Consider the following 25,065-nt stretch of genomic DNA (forward strand, 5'->3'; position numbering starts at 1 on the left):
TCAAAGATTATGATTTATTTACTGTAAATCCATACGAAGTTCCGCGGTGAAGCCAGCCTTTGAATGGTCTAGTTACTAAAACCTACTTTTTCTACGGCCTAATATTCTTATATATAGTAGAAGCACATATAGTAGTTTATAGGGGTATATAGTAAGACTTAAGACTTTGAATCCTCTGGAAGATAATTTTGGAAACTATGGAGATCTAACATTAAGGGCTTACGACCTACATGTACATCAGGTTCACATTTTTACTCGACAAATAGTATTATTTTCCTTCCGTTTGGTTTCTCATATTCTCAAAACGTCGTTGCCAATTGTCTTCCACATATAAAAGCACAATTAAATTACTGGGATTATCTATTAAGTTCTTTTGTCTGCAAAGCACCAAGTGATAATACGGAACCTTTTAATAAAATGGACGAGCGGATGAAAAGGTAATTCTACAAAGAAGCCGTACTGTATTTGATTTATTTATTATGTGCATGCTTTATTTATCACAATTTAATTACTGTCAGGACGATGTTGACATTGTCGAATTAAAAAAAGGAGATGGTTAATTCAGTATTCATTTTGACGTTAGTTAAATTGTATGGCCTGATATTTCGAATCATTTGTCTAACCATGGGCAATATAACGCCGACACCATAGTTAAGATGATATTGGATGAAAAGATGAAGGAACAAAAAACCCTTTGCCGCTGCCATCCATGTAAGAGTCAGCAGCTGCTTGTTAAAACGATAGAAGACGACGCATAAGGACCACATCTGTGAGGAAACTGCAATGCTGTATATGCCTACAACTGTGTGGGGCGTTTCTTTCAGGCGGTCCGGATAAAGTTAGAGCTAAATGTGGGGTTGCGAGAAGGTGACTTTCGATTTGCACAGCCCTCAAGGGAGATATCTTCGTTCGAGAGAGCCGCTCCCATGCTCCGCTTTCCCGCAGGCAGAACTAGCCGGCACTTCTCTTATTTCCTGCGAAGGAACGTGCAGCCACCGACCCCCGCGCCTGCCATAGCTTCCTCTTATAAATAATATCTATGCAAAATAGTTTTTGCTCTATTGAGTCCTTCCTTTGGTCTTCGGGGTTTAGCTAGCGAATCGCGTTCAAAAGCCCCAACATTCCATTATGTGACTCACCCTCCTGCGAAACTTGCTTGCAGCATGTCAACAATAATAGCGTCATACGCCCAGTACAACCTGGTCACGATACAAAATGCCCCCTGCGTATATGTTGCTGCATGCTGCCACGTAATACTGTAGGGCGCAGGGAAAAGGGGTATCAATGATATTCCAGGAAGCCTTTGCAAAAGTGTCATTGATCAGCGCTTGGTTGAACGGCTTGCAAAACGAGGAATATGCGTAAACGCGTGAGCGTTATAGAGACATGCATACATATGATTAACATTTGTATTGTATATTGTGCCGCAACATATCAGCGCATCACCTTGGCCTAGCGGCGATAATCGCATAAATCAAATACTTATTATTACATATTTAAATTCGTTACATAAAAGTCACCATCTACTATACTACATCATCATACAAATTTAAAGTGTATAGAAGATACACGTGTAACCTAAAAATTGAGTTTTTAACAAACTTACTATGTAACAAAGTACACAGGCTTTGACCGTTGTTTACGATTATTCTTTTCTTTTTCCTGGTTTTCCACGTAGAATAAAATGACGATGCCTAAAAAACGTCTCATATTTATCTTTTACGGTATCATTTTTTTTTCGATTCTCTTGACCTAACGACATTAAAGATTTTGCGTTTCGACGAGCCCCAGTCACTCGGTCGAGTTTATGACGTTCTTTATCGTTATACTTACGAGCATTCTGACTACTTGTTCGCCTCATTTGTCTACGCCCATATCACCGAATGCATAACCTGGTGTACGAGCTTTCATTCCCCATGTCTTTCTTTGCTACCCCCAGTTGTAGTTGCGCATAGTCACTCTGCAGATTTTTCTCTAAGGGACCACTATCGTGTCTATATGCCTGATCCTGTACAACGAAATCGTTGATCAGAGCTTCAACAGAAACACAGCGGGAACAACGTTCCAAGCGACGTGTACACGCCGACGGCGGGCTGGTTCGCGGCAAATCAGGGCCTGTGAAAGCGAGTTAAGCGTGTATCTTCTGCGTGCGTCGGCGTGTGTTTCTTGTGTGAGAGATGCACTTGTGACACGTTCTCGTACAAACGCGCAGTCAGCGTTGGGTGCACTGTCGCTCTCGAATACACGCCTCGTCGTTGTCGCTTTGCAGCTGGACAAGACCTAACATATAAAGATGGACGTGCATCTAACGCGCACGCTGACTCCACACGTAGTGGAGTGAGGATAGATGCCATATCCATTTGCGCGGCCCTCGTAAGAAAAAAGGATGATCCACGAACCTGTGCTTACAATGAAGTCGGGTAACGTTAGGCGCGTGATGCATTCGTGGCACATAGTGCGCGCCACTGCCACGCTCTCCTTTATGGCTTGAATAGATGGCCATGTTTTTGCTCAGCTTCAGACGCGGCGACGATCAGTTTTCACTGAAGGAAAAAAGCAAATAATAGTGAGACAATAGTGAAAATAAAAGAGACCAATAACAAAGATGCCCTTACCGGAAAAAAATACGCAGTTTGTCGTTCGCACAAGTAAACATTTAATTATCGTTTACAGTGGACACTAGGCGAGTTATTTTCTAGTACACATATTGAACATTGAGATATCTTTGTTATTTTTATAAGCAATCTTATTTTGTTTAGCTCAGTGTCTTTTTTGCACCTAGCGTAGCTCATATTCAATAAATACGAATTCTGCAAGCAAAAATTCGTAAGTAGTTCGTAATTTGTGTCTATAAAGCATATAAAAGTCAAACAAATTTCGAGCGACAGTGAGCTGGCCAATTATGTCTCTGCGAAAATGAATCACGGAACACGAAACAGCGGATTTGCAGTTATTTATCTGGCAATTACAACAGAGAAACAGTGAGTATTGTATAATCAATTTCTTCTGTTCCTTTCGAGGCTCAGCGAAGCTGAAGCTTGAACAGGGCGTTCGTAAAAACCCGGGACGTTTCTTTTTGCCTAAATGCTTCTCGTACTGCTGCAGCAAAACTACATTGACATAACAATATGTATTACCCGTTTGTTGATTACTAAGGGTCCCAACAGAACGGTTTGGATAGTAATTGCCCGTTGCCGAAGTTACGCTGGCAAAGCAGAGAAACGTTGAGTTGTGTTCACTATCTCACCAGTTATCAGACAGAGGTGTTAATTATTATGTAAATTATAATAATAACAATGCTGCTCCGATAAAATGTATGGTTTTTGCTTAAATTGTCTGTCTCACTTTTTTATGTTGGATCGGAATAAGCCTGACCAACCGCTTGTGTAGGCAGTAGTAGCGCAGCATCATTGCAACAAGCATCGTTGATCGTACTATCGTCGTATTGCTTTTCCGTTTTTCCTGTGTTTTCTTTTTACTTTCATGGCTAATACAGTTTTATTTGCATAGCATGCTTAAATTTAACGGCATTTATGTGATATAAAATGAGTTAAATTATTAAAAAATATATATACACTATCCATTTGTGTCATTTCCCAGATTTTTTTTTAAGTCCAAGGCCTAAAACCGCTTTGACTACATCCTTACGTTAGTCGAAATTCGGTCAAAAATTATTTTTTTTTGAAGAAATTTGTAAAAAAGTTGTAAACGACATTTCAAAACAAAGCATGTCGAGAAGTCGAGGGCAAAGAGGCGCATCCTACGGAGAGTATTGCACCGCTACCTTAAAATTAAAGATCGTATTTAATAATATCCGAAGCTCTGTGGAAAACTGAATATTTTGAATAAACTTCAAGCTACACGTTATTATTATCATACAAAACTTAGGTCAGGTTATATAACTTTCACTATAAATTGATCGAGTGTCGTCAGTTTCGTCGTGCGTTTAGAGACAGATATACTCTTAGGCGCTGAAAATCAACGCCAACTGATTAGGTTCCTCTTTATCGAAAGCAACAGCGTTGGCAGAATCCGTTAGGGATTTGTGAAAACACTGGACCGGGAGGCCTTTAGAGGAAGGACAGTTTGTTACATATGCACCCTTTTTGGCAACGAAAATTGAGGGGTTGAAGACGATAAAGAAGATTGGTACGTTTGAAGACTTCAAACGGAAAAACGTATCGCTGTCGAAGTTTTCGAGTAAAACAGAATGGTACGAACAATGCTCTTCTTATCAACTAAATATGACACTTGTAGAAGAACATCTTATGAAATTGTGGTAAAAATACTGAAGATGAAATAAATTTCTCTCGAGCTACAATACAATACAAATGGAAATACGTGCGTTGTAGTCTGGAAAAAACCCATAGAGCTATTACCAGCAAAAGAAGCCCAGAAAGTGTGTAGTCTGTGCCATCCGCCCAAAATAGATCAGGTGAAAGAATGGCATTGAACAAAAGGGAGAACAACTGTGAGAGCTATGGTGGATAGATTCTGACGCAGCTGATTCTCATAATAGCATTAAGCATCCTTAGAAGCTATTGCTGAAAAGAAACTTTCAATACCGCCAAATATTTACATTCTTAAAGACTCTCCTCGATGAGTGGGTATGAGTGTTACTCGACAGAACACAATGTGCCTTTTCGACGACAGAGTACGGCCTCTACGTAGAATTTCAAGTGAGCAAGGCAAAAACCAAGCTATTGCTTCAGCCGCCATATTCTCTAGATTGAAATCCATGCGATTTCCGTCAGTTCCATAACCTAAAAAGGACCACAGCTGTTGAAGGGTGCCAGCTTCAGTGTGTCGTAATAAAGCGAAACACATCTAACGTATATCAAAACAATATTTTCAATAACGCGATAGTTATATAGATTGCTTAAAAGTAATTAAGGTTTCTTTCGAGGCATTACGTAGCTTCAGGGAGCCCAACATTGTTATTATTAATAACTCATTGTAAAGCATGCTGAGAACAAGGTGCCGCCAGGAATACCGAAGGTATGCTACTGTTTTGTATATTTGGCGAACATTGTCCGTTGTTTTACATAGAAACACTTTTTTCAATTGTATAATTTGCATTTTTGTAACAGAGAACGCTTAATTATTCATAGGAGAGTCAAATACTCGCAGTCCAACAGTTCATTTACTGCCATTTATGCAGTTCATTTATAGCAATCGGAACGGCACGAAACTGCATTGTTGCTACATGCTTGAGTCTTGTTTAGATACATATCTATCTGTGTTGCAAATGGACGTAAAGTTTAATCGTTAATTTTCGTATAAATTGGATAGGTCGAAGACGTGGATCCGAGCGAGCAAGCGGTGGCGGCTACGTGCGAAACGCATTTTTGCGTTTCTTCACCCTTCGAATCCTGGCTGATCCCTTATTCTCTATGCAGTATACTCAATGCTTTTGTTTGACAGGACAGCTTTTTTCTTCTATTTTAGTACGAAGCTCTTACCAGTAAAGCGCCATTAATCGCTACTCAGCTGCTTGACTTTCATCAATGCACTTAAGTGGCAACTGAGACTGAACTTCGTAATTCGCACCGTGTATACTCCAAGTTCAAGCAGAACTTAAAGAAATGGCTTCCAAGAATACGGGTCAGTTGAGTTAGGTACACAGGCGGATCTCAGTAAGCGAACGGTCGGAGCTATTAACATTTGACTGGTTGAAATGCAGTTTGTCCATCGCTTTTTAGCCAATACTTAAGACACCTAAAAAAATATGCTGTCACGCAATAAAATTAGCGCCTTAATTAAAACCCATTTCTTCAAATAGGTCAGGACCAGTCTGAGTTTAATGGTGTACGTGTACGCCGTTAGGAACGATGCATGAACAAATCTTCATTTTATGTGTTATACGGGTTCATGCGTATATATTTGTTCGGCATTATGCTTCTCTACTATAGAATGTGACTGAACAAACACTGCTAAGGACGTTGAAAGGATTCTGTTGAGATGTTTGCTCTGCCGGGTTAACAAGCAGATCAGCAAGTAAATATGCGAAAGCTTAACGGCAGAAACTTCTCAAAATCTACATACGTTGTGGCCTGAAAAGCGCACTTATTCTCGATACATGGTAGCCTTGTATCTGAGTTAAGCAATATGAGGCTTGCCAAAGAAAGAAAACAATATGAACAATATCTTTCGATATCGTAGGGAAATTAGGCCTCTGTAGTTTAAATAAATCGCTAGCATTGCCAAAGATCATAACATTAGCAATATTTCAGCTGGGAATATTACAGTCGTTTGGAGGATTATATTAGCGATATCACCGAAAGACTCAAACAGCAACTGGAAACTCGTGCAGTTGAGACTCTTTGTGGTGTGTACAGCGTGCAATGTCTGATAGGCCGATACTTACCAATTATATTGGCATGCCGTATTCGTTTTGACAAGCCCGTTTATATCCCAAAAATGTACTTCATGTATGTTATATAATTTGGTGTGAATATTACTTGCTCTGCGTGCTATCACGTGCTATTCAAGGGATTTTCCGAAAGGACACTGGCCGTGCATGTCAAAACATATGGCTAGCATGACTCCAGGTCACCAGCTGGACAAGACCAGAAACATGTGCGCCTGCAGTGATGAAAAAGCAAGTCACGTTTTATTAGCACTAACGTACCATAGATACACATTGTCCTTAGCAGGCTCATGCTTAAGCACCTAATGCGACATTCATTTGACGGAGGACATGCCGAATATATCTCATCGCGTGCGTACGCTTGGCATGTCCTTTCGTCCTAAGCAATCATGGGCAAGCACTGTTGTTGGTCAAAGGATACTTGTACTTACAGGTCAGGAAATTCGGCAAAGAATACAAATGATGTAATTCCTGTATGAAAGACGTTAGCATTGTACATAATAGGGTAAAATAACATATTTGCTCTAGTTATTATAACAGTAGTGCTAGTAATCGCAATAATAAGACTCGTTTGAATTAATCTGCGACGTGCTCTTTTCTACCATTGCTGCAAGGTTTTTTGCGTTCTCGTTAAAACAAATTTGTTTTCAATACTATTGGTTTCAGATAAACGCGTTCTCGAAACCGCTGGGGACCGGGGTTGAAAAAAGTTCGGATTTAAGCCCAGCTCCTGAATATAACGGTAGGATTAAGTGAGCTTTTTGGTTTGAAAGAATGAACGCCGAGTAATTGAATGGCAAGGATTCACGTGCAAGAATCCAATAGCTTGGTATTTTAATAAAGGATGTTGCGTTTCCACTACAGGAGCACGTGTGAGTGATCTTTAAAAATGACCAATCTGTTTATATTATAAGCTTTCGTAGGATCTACTCAGTGTACTAATTTAGACGTGACCATCTTCCGACTAAACCCTACTGCCCTCTATTATGTGAAACAATCATGTACCTACCTCCTCGCACGCATACATAAAGATATGTCGCATATTCTGGCTATAATGCATTTGTACGGAGCAAGCTGGTATCGGCGGCAATTTCTTCGACGACTACAACGAAAACGTCTAAACGAGGTACCTCGCCTTTTCATCGGTTGCAAGAAAGGACGTCTGAAGAGGAGGAGGTTAGCCAACAAACGACAGGAGGATATCTTAGCGGCACCTGGCAACCCCATTGAACCCGGCTGGGAGATGCGGGTCTGCAGACCCCCTACTCTTCTCCTTGGTTATCGAAATGCTTCACTCAAGAGGGTACTCACTACCAACCCACGGAGGGGCAGCCCTGCCTGGCTAGTTCACTTGGCTGATCCCCTTCGGTCGCTTACGAGGCCAAACCCATGTCTACTGTGGCTCGTTCCCGTTCCACACACGCGGCGTTTCCCTATAGCCCCAGCCCTTTCTTCTTAGTCCTCCTCACTCGTCCAGTACCTCATTTCAGTGGTACCTCACAGCAGGCAGGTGGGTCATGTGTGTGTGTTTCCTTTTACTCAGAGACGGTAGAGGTGGTGTCAATGTTGACTGTACACTTGAGGTTGTAGGAGGAAGGGAAACGAATGAAAATGCTCTAAGATCTCCTTGTCCGCCCTTCAGACACGCCCGTCATAAGAATGCGACGACCGAAACCCCGACCGGCCACACCGACTGGTCTCCCCTCAGTACTTTTGCCACCTCCCGTTATCGTACGGCCGAAACGTATCGAAGTGATCTTGACAAAGCAAACGGAAGCGTTCCCATGATGTACTACGTTGGCCCAAAAGGCTACGTATGTCTACGCTTATACTGGTTCGAAACATATTTACATTAGGTCATGTCCAGGCTGTGCTTAGAACGGGAAAGTGTTGTATGCTATACCACGGGACCCTTACCACAAAACATCGGCCAAAACCAAAGGGATTTGCCATGCATTTCGTTCAGTATACTCAGCAGGAATAAGAAGCTCACCATATAGCTTTCTAAGTAGGTTCCACTACAAACATCCAACCCGTAAGGACCAACGTGAATCGGGTATTACTCGTTGTTAGCAACATCTCTTCGCCAGAATCTTACGCGCGTTCCAGAGTACGTTTTTGTTGATTTATCTGTGCAAAAATACTTTTGCTATGAGAATACAAACATCGTGCCGCATATCTGTACATTTCAAATGCATATTAAGTAGCTATATTATTTCAAATAAATCATTCCTAAAAAGCAACGCGTTTTTCTCAGATTCGGTTATCGTAATTGTTCACTAACGCGCTGTAATGAATATTATTACTGTGTCTCGGCAGTTTGGATTAAATTCCAAATTGCAGGATTATCATACGCCAGATTTAAATAATAAAAAAATAATTTTATATATTATAGAAAAACAGACATTACGTTAAGCTTTCGTCCTTACATATAACATGCACTGAATTTATGTTGAATATCTTAATTTTCCTTTAACTCATGCCTCGACACTATCCGAAGAATCCGAAAAGTTCATCTCGGTAGTCCGGATTGCCTCTGTTCATTCTCAGCCTCGACCTTTATTATGGATATAGACAACAGTTCGTCTGTTTTAACGTAATTCAGAGTTAGACATGAAAGTCAAGTTCGTCAGTGGACAATTGAATCGCAGAGGTAGCGCTGTCCGGCGGACTTCGGACCGTTGTTATGTCGGGTCCCCCTTGCGTTTGTCTATCTTTCAATTGTTTTCGAACACACATAACGAAGTATAGCTATCTTGTTTTACGGTGTCATCTACGCTGTACGCGCTCGTGTGAAGGCTGTTTATACACACTACCTAACGTTCCTATATATGAGAGACATATAAATTCCGAGGCAGTAACAGCGATACTGGTGAAATTTTTATAGCTTTTTGCAACACAGCAGTTTTATTAAGGGTAATAAGTAACATACACACATTATATTACCTATTGTCTTAATAGTTTATTCATTGCCCTCTAGCGACGCATCTCACTACACAGGCTTCATCTGTACCCCAAAGCTGAAAATCAAAAAAGCATAGAAACCTGTGGTTGGTGCTGACGTCCTTGTGTCAAGATACCCTTAGAGGCCTTTTGAACCACAAGATAGTCCCCCGGTCTGCAACACGAGTCGACTCGAGCGCGAAACGAAGTCGCAAAATAGAAAATTTCGTAATGCGCTGCCGCTCAGGCAGTAACATCAGGCGTTGTCGTAGCAGTAGCGGCAGCAGCAAGCCCCTTTACCGAAACGCAAGGTGTCAAGACAAGACAAAACAGTCAATCAAGAGCAGGCCAAAAAAGGGGACACTCTTTTGAGTGTCCTCTCCTTTTGCTCAATTTCAGCAGACGCGGAATGAGGAAACATCGACAAGCAACTAGCCGGTTCGTTGTCCGCAGATCATGAGAAAAGAAAAGAATATGGAAAAAGACTTTGAAGGGTCGCTTCTTCCTATGAGGACTTCTGGGATAACGAGATTCATCTTCGAACGTTATAGAAATGACGATCCATTTGCAGCCCATAAAATAAGGCGGTAACAGAAAGAAAGAGATCGCCTAAAAATATAGTTTATTCTCGTAATAAGCCATCCCTAATGTGGAAACAGCCGCCAGAGGAAGTATGGTAGGTTGAATCTAACCGGAATAAACACGTCCCTATTGTTATAAATTCGTCGATCGTTCAACAATAAAACAATAAAGAATAGTAAGTTATTGTCGGATACAACAGTGACAAAGTATAAATGTAACGGTCCATAGTTATATGAACATTCACCAAATCTTGTTACAAACCTTTTTCGACTGGACTGAACAACGTTACACAATTTATATATATATATATGTGTATGCGTAGGTGTGTGTGTGGTGTGTGTCTACCACTTTTCTCAGCTAAGCCAATCAGCTATACGGATCAAAGCTTGAGAACTATCGATCTTCCATCTGCTACCTTTATCACGATTTAAAAAATCGAAGATCGGAGAAGTCTAAGTCTGTGGCCATGTCAGTTTTTTGCAGTTTGTCATTTGCGATAGAGGAAAACTAAAAAAATTGTACCAAAGGAAGTCTGTGTAAGGTTAGCTTATTGAACGATGTTTAACAGATTCCATGTCCTTTTCCTGGTGGATCCCAGAGCGAATTTTTGCGATTTTGCCGGAGGGTTCGTTTGACCTCTCTGTGTTGCTCTGTTACTGAAGGAAGAGCGCTTCTACGCTTCTACGAGAAATCCCTCGGTAAAAAGTTCAGAATCATTTCCGGTTTCACTTGCCTCAAGATTAGAAATCGTTTGAAGTTTCTGCAACCATATTTTTAGGATACATTTAGGTTGTACGTATATTCAATATGCAGTCTTGCGGCAAGAAATTAAAATAAAAAAAATTCAAATTAAGAAATTAAATATGTATCATCTAATGTATTCATGCGTGCACTTAAAAGTGGGTTTCAATTATCAAGCAGCGCAATTATCTGATAAACTTATATAAGAGTAATGTGCACTTTGCTTTTAGTAAAGCTAAATATGTATCTGAAGCACTCCGTTGCGACACTGCAATGACACAATCTAGAATAGCCGACATACGTTCAAACGTATGCCAGATGACCTGGTTATAATTTAAGGCCAATGTAATAATAGGTGTCGCCAGCTGATCTTATAACTATGGTAATGCTCCTTTATTCATGAGATAATTTTTCGAATCCGATGTGGAGCACAATAGGCACAGAATACGGTTTCAATTTGAGTCGCTAAACTGGGGTGTATATAATGACCAAGATCCTCAAGATAGATGAGCTTGTTGGAAGCAATCATAGGCAGTTGCTGATCGAACACGACCAATGATTAAGCGAACGAGCGTCTTTACAAGCTACGCGAGCTGCACGAAGGATAGCGGCCCCGCACAAATAGTTTTTTTTTTGCCGAAGTTCTCTCCTTCGAAAAAGCAAACCACATTTTTAATCATCACATCGTTATATTCCTCGCGATAGTGCATGTTGAGATGTATTGATCGATGTAACCTTCTGTATTTTGGTCGTATACGTTCCCTAACTCACAAGTTACTGTTCCCTAACAAACCCAAGACAAGCTTATTTGACCTCTTGTAGTATGCGTTTTATTAGGAACTGAGCGTACATCCTTTTATATAAAATTACTGCACACCAATGATCAGGTAAGTGCGGATATATCATACTTTTTTATTACTAGTTTTGCTTGAAGACTATTGCTTGCGACCCGGAGTCGTTTACTATGGAAAAGTTCGTTGCGGGATGGTCTGTTACACCTTCATTAAATATATACATTGGAAAATACGCAAAGCTGTAGTAATCCGGACTCGTACAATTTCTTCGGTAATCAATTAAACCGGCGAACAACTGCTGGATTATACACCTATTTGTGTTGCGACACACGGCCACAGAAGATCGTCACATGAGTAATTCTACGGGATGTATCCCGAAAAATCAACACTCTTCAAAGTGTCACTTACGGCATAGCATTGTAAGTAAGCTCTGTGCTTATGCTGAGGCAATCACTTTAATTACTGATAGGCTACAACACCATTGCCAAATTGTGGATCGTAAAAATTATAACGTCTTTAAAAGTTTGCGTAGGCATATTAATGATGTTTTTAGTAAAAAAAAAAAAAAAAAAGTGACGCGTTCGTAACACATGTCGACATAACGGTGGATGCGGGTACCGTTGAAACGTACACAAGATTATCGAAATTGAAGTCGCCTAAGAGTACTGAAGCTGACGATGACACCGATAGCTCGTCTTCCCTGCTAACCATCTATACTATGTGAGTTGCTCTGAGAAGTTGTTTTACCCTGAAAATCTATTTGTGGTATATGTTTCAGCCCGACTATCACATGTAGTGAATATACTTAGCACAATCTCTCTGAGCCCTAGTGCTATAATCGTAAAAATCGGACCTTCGATTGATCCGCAGGATTTCCAAATGTGTAGTGGAAAAAAGTAGTTCTAGTGATTGCGTCTTCTGCTTGGTGTTTGGCACAGCAGGTTTGGGTCTACCTACTTTAAACGAACCCCATAAAGCTCATCGAGATAACGGATAGAAAGGCAACTTTTCAGCAAATCCGCTAAGATTATAGGTTTGGATATGAGTCGTTAGTGTCTGGAGTAAGGCACATCAGATATGATTACACTGGAAATAGAGTTTTCCCGTATCAATTCCACACGTTAGTGCATTAGTCAAATAGAGAATCTATTTGCTACGACACTGTAAACGTTTCATACGCATATTCCGCACAGGTCTTATTTCCTAGTCACAGAAAAAAAAATTGTACCGCCAAGACCCTGAACCGCTGAACCCCACTGAAATTCGCCATAGTCTGTTAATTGAGAATACCACATTTATATATAAGACGCGAAAGAAATTATCTCTAGAAATGATCTGTTTATGGCAACGCGCGTACGTTAATCACACCACCAGAAACGCTTCTGTTTCGTAACGAAAAAGATATTAGTTACTTTTCCAAAACTCAACGTTTCACATAGCCTTATTAAAATCCCAAATTTAAACTCGTTGATATTCTAATAATGGCAACATATATAGTATACGATGTATTATACAATAATGCTCGAGACTATATCATGGCATCTATACCAATATTCGCAGCTAAACGTAATATACGTATTCAGATAGCTCAGCTGTTTGTGGCCGTATCTGCGTATCTGTCACATGAACTCTAAAGTCGTCGTGCCGCTACTGTGTCACGTTACCCCCAAAACCTAATCTTATTTTGCGCAAAAAAAAAACGTATCTTCATCATTACTGGAACTAGACGTCATGTAGCTGCCCGACTACAGATAAACTAGAGATTTTTACCACTATTACATTCATTCAAATTCTATCAAATCGTTAGCTGTGTCTCTGCCAAAAATATGCAGATGAAACGTGTCTCTCCCAGGATTCGAGTCTAGACCACTTCGTGTCCCCAAAAATAGGCAGGCAAATACGATGGCCATTAGGTCATCATGGGGACTGCCTGACTACAGCGGTCCCAGAAACGCATATCTCTCTGTATTGTTTTTTCTCATCTTTTTCTTCTTCTACCCAATGGCTACAAACTGCGTTTTTTTTTAAAAAACCTTTCGTTAGGTGTCTAAATGACAACAACGAGCTTGCCTGCCGCACAGAGCATAAGCCTTCCATCGTTACGTTTCTCACTGTCCCACTCATCCCTTTTTCCTTCACTAGTTCTTGTTTACTTAGTCCTTCGCAGTTCTCTCACTCCATAGATCTGCCATACATCCCTATGTTTTATCAGGAACGCTTTGTTGGCTGCTTAGCTAGCCGGCAGGCACAAAGGCAGCCGATTCTTTGGTTCATCTTTGGAATCAGCGCTGCGAAGACACGTTGAGCAGCAGCACCACTGCTACTACTATTCTTTGAAGAGCGAACACCACTGGGACGCCGCCTCTGCCGCCGCCGCCGCCGCCGCTGCCGCCGCAGCTCTTTGCCGTTGAACCGAACGTTCGACTGCCCCTATTGCCGTGTGTCTTCTTGCTCTGCTTACCTGCATAGTGATGGTAATGCCAGGCCGGCGCCATTCTTTAATGATGTCGTTAACGATGGGCGTAGCCGCCAAGGGGAGAGGTGGAGCCCTCAGGGCTGGTCTACAAAGACCAAGACAAAACCCATCCCTTAGTTCCATCCCTTAGAACAGCCCGTTCCGCAGTCGGCGACAACAGCAACGACAGGCTAGTAAAACGGCTTCGGTTAACGGGAGCTGCTAGCTGTTCGCGCCCGCGCGTGCTGACGTTCGCCATAATGAATCATGGCAAGGGTGCCGCTGCACCTGCACATATGAATGAAAAGCTTAGTGCGTTAGAGCAGAGCGCACGGCATTAACGGGCGCGGCAGGTAGCGGAGCGCTGGAATTGCTGGCTGACTCATAGAACGATGCTCGAGCTACCTGACTGACTATGCAGTCGCTGCCCCGGCAACGGTGCCTACTTTTACTTCACGCCGTCGCCATCGCCATCGCCATCGCCGTCGTCGTTCGTCCCACCGTCTGTTCCGTCGACTTTTGTGTGCAGTCTAGGCGCCAGACTCGCTTCTTCTTCCTATAGTCCATACAAATCCTAAGCCTAACACCTTTCCCTACCGCGTTTCTCCACTTATATCGGGCCTGCAATGCCGCCCGCCCGGCCTGCCCGGTCTGATGTGCCTACCAGTTTGCTTTCGCTTCTAACGGCGATGAGAAGCGGATAGTGATGAAAGGTGGTGAGTGGGGCTAGATAAGGGGGGTGAAGTGACGCCGTGGTAGTCGTCGTCACTGCTGCCCAACCATCCTAGTGCTTTCCACTTCTACAGCTCCCTCCGCTTGAAGCCTTCTACACCGATGTTTGCGCTTGTGCTTCACAGCCCCAATAGAGAATAAAAAGGAACACTCACAGGGGCTGACATACATAGACGCACACAGGGTTCACCTTTTCATGGCTGGATGGTAGCTCCATTGTCCAATTTTTGACCTTTAACTACCCGTATAGTCACACGTACGCCCGCACGCGAATGTGTAACGCTAAACATACGCATACACCGAGCGTATAATAAATGTCTTAAATTTTACGCTGAGAACTGCATTAGCATCGCATCAGGAAGTTTAGCGAGCTGCACAGAGCCAGCTGGCTAAATTGAAATTGTCTCCCCTTATGTGACATAAAAAATTGATTATGTCATACTGGCATACGCGAACGGCGGTGTAACCCTGGTCGCCAGATCAGTGAAAAGATAGGAAGCAACTAACAAAATGTAAAAAAAAATTCAAGCAAGCCAAACATTTCTTAATTTTAATTCTCATCTCTTTTTTCTGTTTCATCCCAGTGTGTGTTGGATAAGCAGTTGACGTTCAATTTTTTTTTATCGATGCGTCAGTTTCAGCTTGGTCCTGCTCTAGAAAATCTCGAACTGTGTGTGGCTCTGACTAATCGATCACCGACGCTTTACGCTGTTATGCGTGACGACAAATGTTTTTTATGACTATTTACAAAAACTAACCTTTAAATTTACCCTTACTCACTCTGTCCTATTTATTTTCCTTCAGATGCGCTGCATACGGGTTCCCGATGCTTCCCCGCGGCTATACAGTAGGCAGCACCATCATCATAGGTGTCGTCCGTGACCCTCCAAACCCGACCTCTTGCACGCCGTCGTTCTTTATGCATTGAGTTTGTCTTCGTTTCCAGTTTTGTTTCGAACAATACCAGCCGTCGAGGTACGTCATGCAGATATTGATGATTCCCCGTTGGCTAGCAGCATTACTTCATTGGCATGAACCTCTGGTGAACTGGATGAATTTGGGATTAGGCGGAATGATAGAGGAGTGTCTGCTTCACAGATAAACACAGAACGCAAATATCGAAGATGGGGAGAAAAGGAAGTTTATACTATTCTCGCTAGTGAGAAGCTGATTTTTTCGAGTTGTTCTGGGCGAAAAACGCCCATTGTGTGAACGATAAGGGTGTTAGTGGCAATGTCTGGCGGAGGTACCCTGTGTCTGAAATTTTAGAATACGTGAAATATGCACCCTGAAGTGAATTAGACTGACCCATTAAAGTGGATGGAATGCGGCTATCAGCGGGAACTGTCTGAGAGGCCGAAAACTGATAGCCTAACAGCAGACTTGACCCGGCTGCTCAAGATGGGTATAGGAAAATCATAGTACGACAAGTACAGACGGAAAGATTAAAATATTTATACTAGAATTATTGTTCATTTCTATAAAAAAAAAAATAAATAAATAAGGAAAAGCATTGTATAATTAACACTGAAATTAAAATTCAAGCGAGCTATTAACGTCGTTAGCCGTAATAATCTGGGAGTACTTAATAAATCAGCCCTATTAACTCTGAACGCCTGACATGATGTCTGGTAAGAATTCCGCTTTTAATTTGCCTCTTTTTCTCATCGTTTGTGGTGTTCCATCGCCTTGCTCGTTAGGAATCATGTATCTGACGCTTTAGACAAGTCTGAAAAGTATGCTATGATCGTGTATGGGTCGCGATTCAATATCAATCGTGTTCGAATTTTATCTGGTTTTCATAGCATACGGGATGCACAAAGAAGACGGCGATCGTGTTCGATATACGCGAAGCATACGGCAGTTTGTTAATGGCTTCCTTAGTATGGTCCTAATATTTTGAAGGTAGAGTCGGAAATTCTAAATAGCGCGTACGTAAATGTAGATACCGGCTTATAACGGAGTATGATGGAAAAGTATGCCTCGTTTATCTTTCATACTTATATTCTAGTGTTCAGCAAATGTAGACGTTTGAAAGGCTGTATTTTTCGGCAGCCAATGCAAAGACTGCAGCTGTTGTCAGCAACAGTGACCAAAGAATCACTTTTCTCTGATAACCTTGCCAATATTGTGCTATAGGCGTTAAATATAAATCTCGTTGCCCCGTGTCGATTGTTCGTACAATATGTAACGATGTTCTATTCGCTCTGTACGCAGTTGCTCTTTACACCTGAGATACACCGATCGGGGAGACTATACACCTATTCTCCCGACAATTCTGTTCCGTCGCTAGGCTGTGTCAACATGTTACCTGGTGGTTACAGGCGGTAGTCGCTATATGTCGCGAGTATTGGCAGACTGTCGACACGCCATCGAAAAGCTGGCTAGCAAACAAATATCGTAACGTCTTCTTCTTAACTATTCGAAGCAATAGCGGTTCGCTGTAACAACGAACGTGCAAGTTCTCTCAGCTATGAATAAGCATATGTTTTACTGGCAAAAATTCCTAATGGAAAGACTTATCTAATGCGCAGTCAATGATTGACTACAAGAGAGAGACGAGGAGAGTGGTGTGGAAACGGACGTTGTCTACGGCGTTGATGGATACGGTTCTACCAAACGAACGTAATCGACCATCGAATCGGAACAAGTGATAGAGCTTAGGCTATGCTTGTATATTTAAAGAGTTGAGTAAAAAAAAAAAGTAGTCATTACGTACAGGACCATCAAATGCTTGAGAAAAGCAATGGCTTCGATCGATACTGTTGTTTACGTTGATCGGCTGCCAGTCTATTCAGACCAGTGCTGTCAAAAGCCGCCCTGTTCTAGATATGTAAGCTCGATTAAGATGGGCGAGAAAAATGAAAACTTTTTTTTGGCCGGCAACGTCTGGTGCAACAATGTAAGGGTTAACATGCTCTGACAAAAATCAGCATGCGCTTAGAAAACCTGACAGATATAAAGTCAATTGTGGAACTCTGTACGTAATAGTGAAGATTCTGCTAACGGTCGAATAATATAATACAATATTCCATATTTAATCAACTCGTCTGTCACTGAAGCTACGATATACGTACACTTGACGTCAACGAGTTACTGGATAATTTATAAACTATACTATGTTGCACGATTATTACCCGATCACTTGTGGAAATGCAGCGAATTTTTGTTAATAAAACTGTTATACAACTATATATATGGATAGTGTTTCCAAAGGAGTGCGTTTCGGTCTGGGTCTATTACAACGTATCTGAATAAGAAAAAAAATATAAGTTGAAACCCGAAAAATGAATCCCATGTTCCAAGCGCTACGATTGCACTTGAAAGTATTGCTAGCTATTGTATTAATATTCGAGCCTTTTTCAACTCAATACTTTTAGTTGTAATCCATGGCAGGCATGAGTGGGCCTAGTGTTCGTGGAAAATTCACTGTTTTTTGTGAGGTATCGGTATAGTTTATAGCTCAGACTTGGCAACTGAGTACGCCTTTTCGCGTCTTGAAACGAACGTTCATACCGGATAAATTTAAACGTCGTAGCCGTCCTAACCAAGTTTGTATTCGCACGAATGAAGAGCTGCATTACAATGCCATGTACCAAGCATTCTAGGCACATGCATGTCTGATTAAGAATAAACGCTGCGCTCGCCAAAAATATTTGACATCGGTTAATCTTCTTTTTTTTTTTTACTTTCAATCCGATTTTTCTATGTCCTAAAACAATATACACCCTAAAATCGACAGATGATTATCGGTTACATGTATAATACGTTCGTATACATCTGTATCTATCATGGTCTAGATAGACTAGAACTGATAACTAAATCACATCTAACTTTCAACGCCACATATGAAGTACTCATATACTTGCAATATAACAAAGCTATTAGTGAGGGACTTTTTCTTGTGATGCGCAGGGTGAGGCCACCGGATCCAGTCACTCTGAGAAGCGTAGCCATATCACCCTACTGGTCTCGGAGTTAAACAGACACATCGCACTTATGCGATTCTACGAGATTGGGTCACGCCGCTATCGGAACGTCCACCGCCTCAGGCGAATCTTCTACCTTTACAGTGGCGCGCCGTTTGGGGTAGACAGGGAGAAAACCGAGAGAACAGGCAGGCAGGCAGGCAGGCAGGCAGACGGGCGGGTGACCACCAAGAACCGTCATTGTCGACGCCGAAGTGAGATCACGACGTCCTGACTTGGCCGACCGACAACACTACAACCAGAGCTCACACTATTCCTTCCGGCCAGTCCCATTGCCAGCGACCCTGGACCCCCTGTGCCTCCAGTTCACTCGCCCCATCCCTCGCTAGATTCTGAGCCTTACTTGCTTCCTTTATTTTGCTCTCCATCCCGTCGCGCCCAACGGCACTATTACCAGCCGCCCGCCTCTTCATAGCCCACCCAGGCAGTGGTATCCTGTGCGGGTCCTCCCCCGCTATCCGTTCTCCGGTAAATGAGGCTGTCATAAAGCAGTAAAAAGTTTACAATTATTTCCGCCTCCGAGGTGACCTACTTCCTTGAACATCGTTGAACATTTTGCAATTTTTATCCGGAAAATGTGTCGTTGAAACTAATAGATACTTCGTGTTCCTCGAGTGCTATCACTGCATAACTTTGTCTATCGTTGGTTGCCTACAGCTTGTAGACAATCATCCAGGTTGCGCTGCCTTATATCGACTACTCATGTATGTTTGTTTCATTAGGTTCACGCACTTTGGCTGTTGAAGATGAGAACGCAATTGTCACACGCTTAGGAATATCTAAAGGAGTCCTCAGTATATAAAGAAGTCATCCAAATTACAATAACAAGTATGTGTACAAACATAGCGGTTGTTTTTGGGGATAAACCCGTTGGTAAACAAGCTTCCTTTCAACCTTCACTAATTCAACCTGAACAGGGCTATGAGTGGTGCAGGCACAGTCGACTGTATCTTTCTGCCCACTTGTATTCGTAAGGTTGACGGACGATACAAGGTCGACCGTAATAGGCGCACAATGTGTTTGAATGTTTATTCGCGGAAACTTCGCATACATTTGTGAATCCTCAAGCATAATCTCTCCTCCAGTATATACAACAATCGAAATTCAAAATGTTATTGTTTTTGTTCGGTCGAGCGATAGCGGCGAGCAATGAAGTCGAAGTTTATTTAGTTAGTTAGTTCTATGCACAAAGGACGAAGACTAAAACCAGGTAATTTTAAAACTGTAGTTTTCGCAATAAACTGGTACCTAGATATCGATTAACGAGCGATAATGGAAACCTATTCTATCACCCACAAGAAAATAGAATTGTTATGACTAATCCAGAAGTGGTCACGTTTCGAATATGCCTCAAAACCGTCTGCCGTCGGATGTCCTACAGGTGGGAGCATTAAAGGTTAAAATGCCACAATTGACACTTTTGGAAACCCATGATTGACGGTCTACACCGTTGCCAGTATTATGTGACCCTCAAAGAATCTTAGAAAGGCTTCCATTCCTGAAAAGACCCACAATGCAAAGATTTTTAAAAAGCTTAGAAGTTTACCAAAACAGAAAAGTGCATACGTACTAGTGCTGGCATCTTTACTAGGAAGGAAGCTGATATTTTCTGCTAATAAGCACGTTACATAATTTACTAAGACCTTAGGTACACTTCTCGCATTACACAAATCATTGAGGAATGTAGGTCTGTGTAGACGCTAAAACAAATATGTGTTCTGGCTAATTTGCTCGCTAGGCCGCTCTAGGTGCCCAAGATCTTGTCTGATCAGAGCTTGAGCTCACTGTAAATATGGCGTTTCCGCCATGACGGTAGCTAGATTTTCGATCTTTAGTAGCGTGGTCTGGGGCGGGTAACGTTATATTGTTTTCTACAAAAAGATGAAGCCGCTACAGAAGAAGCTCATTTGGCTAGCTTTAAAAACAGGTAGAATCGTCTATCGACGCTGTGGCGGACGTAGAGCCACATGACCTTTGGCAGGACAAACCGACGCAAAATAACCATTTATAGCATAAACTTGCTGTTGAAAAATGAGAGCCTTTTCCTAAAGAGGAACATGTAAAAAGCGCAAGCGGCCCATTGCTTAAGGTTTGCTTTGCGGAAATTATTTCGATGCATGGTAATTCTACCTATCGCAACATCGCGCCATTGAAGGCCATCAATAACTAAGACCCTCCACAAATCTGTAGAGAGAACTTTTGCGCAAAACTATGCTTCCCTTTGGCAATGTTGGAATGAATTACCAAAGCAAATGGCAGTTAAATTGATTAAAAAGACTTCATCAGTAATACCTTCATCCTTGTTTCCAATTGCGGAATTATATGAGCTATGAGACAACGAAATATATGTCGATTTAACTGAAATAGGTGTCATATGCAATTGTGCAGACTAATTCTGCACGGCTATCAAGGCCACTAAATACCGAAGCAAACATCGGGTTCAGCTTTACTGTTTTTCTTCTTTATTCTCTCTACTACGATATGATGTACCTTTAACTTTTAGGACATGTGTCAATTTGCGTAGAAATACTGAGAGTGTCCACGAGAACCATTCGTTCATTAGCTTATTCTAATATGTTCTGAACTAAAAAGGCGACGTTAGTGGTGACGTTTATAGTACCTAACTAATGCCGGTTATACCTCAATTAATACTTTTACGCAAGCCAGAGCACGAGTGGTGCCAAGCTGTACAGGGGGTCGCCTTTGAACGGTTCTAGATTTTTACGAGCGGTAACGGTACTTTCCGCTGGATAATCTATTTTTGACAGCCATCACTTGGACGTCTCCGAGATGACAGGACGAGAGCGAAGGTTTGACAGTGTTGTCATTTTAACAGAACTATTGTGAGTTTCCCCATTCGTTGCGGTTAACTGAAGCCGTTTCCCACCTGCCAGTCATAAAAGACAACCTGTGTTGGCGTTTGACAACTCACAGTCAAAAGGAGAAGTGCTGTCAAGCCACTAAAGGAAGGGCTTTATAATAACGCGCCGCTACTTCATTCTACCCAAAGGCATAATGTTGACGTAAATGGATAGCTGGACAGAGCTAGGCGTAAAATCTCTTCTTATCCTAATTACGTGATGCTAATTGTGCAGATATGCTGCCCGGATGCAAGGAAAACTTACAACGTACACTGTGCGCAAGATGAAGAAACACTTTGGCTATGTACCGCGCTTGAACAAATAACGGTACGATCGACCGAAATATAGAAAATTTCGATTTTAATACTCCGTAGTAGTCCATGTATTGTGTTGCTGAATTATTCAACGAAACAGTGTAATCTATGTTCCGAAATCGGTGCATTGATCTTTCGGTCATTCTTCAGTCTTCCTCTCCTCAAGGGCTCTTAGGAATATGTTACATCTAATTACTTTATTTGTTAGAAAAATTTCGGGTGGCTAGGCCGCCGACGCTCGGAGTTTTGAATGGTCGCAGTCATAAATTATTAGAATGATTATTTGATACTGACGTGATGGAATATTCAATCAAGCCGAATAAATACGCCGTAACGCATTTTTCAAAGGGATTATGAGAGAACTGAAGTTAATAATTTAGAACAAGCATTTGTCTATATCTTCAAATCCTTTTTACTTTCTAGTTCATTGGAATACATAGTTCAGGTAAACAAAGAGATCAAGGGCAATACGTTTGCTCGAAAAAAAAACCGTAATTATTATGAACAGTCTCCGTGTCCTGGGTTCTGCTAGCTCGTACGCACCTCCATCCTGCCTTTACTCAATCGGCTTACCGTGCGAGAAGGGATTATTATGCGGCGCCTTATTTCCTCTGTGACTTTCGTTCTCATGAACCATTCAATTAGCTCAAATTAGCTTCCTTGGGACGTTAATTAATTTAAATGATTCAGTAGAGTCTTACCAAATCGATTCTGTTATATCTCTCAAGAGAAGTGAGCAAAAAACTAAAAACACCCAATTAAAATAAGCTGTAATTATATTTTGAGACTTCGTATGTGCTGTTCAAGTGATAAAAATGCGAAGGGGAGTTTAGAGTGATCGCGGGGCTCGAACCCCCGTAGTCGTCTCACTCATTGACAAGCGTCAAGGCCAACATTGTTTGGTTAACGTCGCGCGACCAAAGGTAATACGGGTATGCTCATGGTCCTTCAGCCTACAGTCGTGCTAGTAGTAACTAATAGTTACAAGATGGACTGGATACGAAGTCGCGTCGGAACTAGCCACGCCCAAAATCCGACTGTGCGATGAAACCTGTCAAGTCAACGTTGATCTAGTACGAGCACGTAACGTCGATGCCGGTACGGTTATCGTTCCACAGGCAGCCGCGAAACGCCGGGCTGAGTCAGTAATCTGTTGAGCACTCTGGTGATGACAAGATTGATTGATATGATTGCACACTTTAAGTGCCCCAAGTCACTCATACTTACGCAATAGCGCTGCATTTTTAGTCAAGGTCGTATTTAGATTGTGCTACGATATTTACTTTACGTAGGGTTTAGCTAACTGGTACTGCTGAGTCAAGGAAATATCGAGAAGTATAACTCAATCGCCTTCCTTTAGGGGGTAATTCCAATATTGTAAAATTTGTCTTAAGCATATTGCATTTTGAAGGCGGTACTATTATTTCTTGTTAGATGGGAACTCGAGACAGGGTCGATAGGTGTTAAGTGCTTGCGTAAACCGATAAGGTTATTTCTCTCTATTTTTTTTTCCTGCTGATTAGTCTAACGTTCGGGGAATCGCAGGGAACATTGTTCGAACATTTTCCTAGTAAGCCTTTTCCTATAAACGCAATCACTCAGCTATAGCATTGAAGCCAATCTCTGCCGAATATGATCATGGACTTAGAGCATTCGAAGATTTCATTTAGCTTCAATCTTACTATAATGCAGTGAATAGGAAAAGTAGTTTATCGATGATTATTCGACGGTAGAAATTATTGTCAGCTAGCTGTATTTAACGGGTGAATTGAAGCGTACACATATACTTCGATATCAAATCTTATTGGAAAAAGGATTTTCGTCTAGCTTCACGACAGATAGCAGCTTAGCTCTCAATGAGGATTTGAAATCCCCAGGCCCCTTAAAATAATTGTATGTCATTTCTGGGTAGATTACAGATCCTCCAGTCACTTAGTACCGCAAGATTTCGATCTAGCAAAGGCACAAGAATTACTGAGCACGTTGTTTGAAAGAAGTCCTTTCGAAGACCTGCATGCATTTTTGGATTAGTAAAATTGTCTCTGTATAATACATTAATAGCTGCTATAATGGAAACGACAGGGGTTAAGATCTAGCTCGGCGATCCTCATAAAAATTTAGATATCGCCTATACACCTGTAGGCTCGGTGTCTGCCGGTCTTGAAGTTCAACACAGGAAGACGATATAATTATATAAGTGTACCTGTATTGCGCGTAACGAGAACGTTTGTTTAAATATGGACATGCAGAGAACAAACGAGAGAGAGAGAGAGATAGAGAGATATCTCATATTGCTTACATTTGCCCTGCAGTTAAACCCAAATAATAGATGTTGGCACAAACTTTCTAATATTCTGTCAGTCGTAGTGAATTGATCACATCAATCATAATATACCTAATAAATTGACCTTTAATATTAACGTTGAGCTTTTGTTTAAAGAAGCTGTTCTGTCTGACGCCCAACTGGTGATTGAAGGGAAGCATACCGATCGATTTTATCTACTAAAAACAGGTAATAGCAGCTTTTACTGCACACAATTGACAACCACACTATGAACGCGTACATTTTCTCTACGCTTTTTTTGGCTTCAGGTGATAATGGTTGGAACGTACACCCGTAAATGGGCGATGGGTCTGTATATTTCAAAAGCTATCAATGTAGTACATATTGCAAAAGAGAGTTCATATTTAGATATAAGACTATATATTACTTTAGCGCGTTACATTGAACTATAGGTCTGCTTTAAAGAGAGGTCTTCGTCATAGGTGCTGTGTTTACCAAATTCATAACGAGAATCTTTCCCATCGTGAATGAGTTAGTGTTGCATATAAAAACGCAATTCTCGAGCTCATCATTAAAAAAGAGCCGAGGAGTATTAAATTGCTTTCTACTTTGCATGTAGCACAACCTCGTAAAACGCCACTCCCCTTAACGTTACTCTGTATTGCGTTTGTGAATACTTAGCTATTGTTACTACGCTCACGAGTACGATATCCTATATACATATATAGAAGTGAGTGTAGCCAAAGTGGGTCGAAGTAGTTTCTTTACGGCACTCGTTGAGTGTCGCGGTCTCATAAAGTCGTATTTAGTCTCTGGCCCATGTGCTGGGGCTAACAAGCACATGGCGCCAGTTGCTCTAGGTGGATGTTTAGCAACTTCAATGCAATATAAAAGATACATATTTTCACGACTTTTCTTTACAAGCTGAGCCGCAACTGCGAGACGGAAGTTGGCAAGAAGTATATTTACTATCCAACGTAATATCCGACGTATAATATAG

At 41.5% G+C, this 25,065-nt stretch overlaps 1 long non-coding RNA gene across 1 annotated transcript; it reads left to right on the plus strand.

Annotated features, from left to right (window-relative positions):
* Window positions 1-2,071: 2,071 nt before the first annotated feature.
* Window positions 2,072-8,613, plus strand: LOC147758631 (uncharacterized). The gene is made up of 2 exons (XR_015318066.1): window positions 2,072-2,981; window positions 7,037-8,613. It is a non-coding gene; the product is annotated as an uncharacterized LOC147758631 (long non-coding RNA).
* Window positions 8,614-25,065: the final 16,452 nt, after the last annotated feature.

Source organism: Varroa destructor, unplaced genomic scaffold (genome assembly GCF_002443255.2).
Source record: "Varroa destructor unplaced genomic scaffold, Vdes_3.0 BEIS01000001.1, whole genome shotgun sequence".
Taxonomy (NCBI): Eukaryota; Metazoa; Arthropoda; class Arachnida; order Mesostigmata; family Varroidae; genus Varroa; species Varroa destructor.